The sequence below is a fragment of the Callorhinus ursinus genome, unplaced genomic scaffold (assembly GCF_003265705.2).
Source record: "Callorhinus ursinus isolate GAN/ISIS: 27379988/994484 unplaced genomic scaffold, GSC_fseal_2.0 scaffold22, whole genome shotgun sequence".
NCBI classification, from domain to species: domain Eukaryota; kingdom Metazoa; phylum Chordata; class Mammalia; order Carnivora; family Otariidae; genus Callorhinus; species Callorhinus ursinus.
In genome coordinates, this window is record NW_027397084.1 from 24,379,791 (window position 1) to 24,380,188 (window position 398).

A 398-nucleotide genomic window follows, 5' to 3' on the forward strand; every position below is an offset into this window, starting at 1 on the left:
TGCTGGGTTTGGAGACTCCACATGGGGTCGGGTGCCAGAGATAGAAACGCTCGGTCACAGGCCGGGTGAGCACGGAGTGCGGCCGGAGACCGGGGACACGGGAGTGACTGCTTTTCTCTGGGGGCGCACTGAGGAGCGGGGCCCCGAGTTCTCAGCTCCTCGGAGATTGGGAGGCCACCATTTTCACCCTGGTCCTCCAAAGCTGTACTGAGAGCTTGCAGGGAACAAAAGTTCCTGAGAGCAAACCCGAGCAGCTTGCTTAGCCCGGACCGACAAGGATGGGGCAATTCAGCCTCCAGCAAAGGCATTTGGGAACCACGGCAACAGGCCCCTCCCCCTGAAGATCAGCCCGAACAGCCAGCAAGCCAAGACCAAGTTTACTGATCAAGGAGAACAGG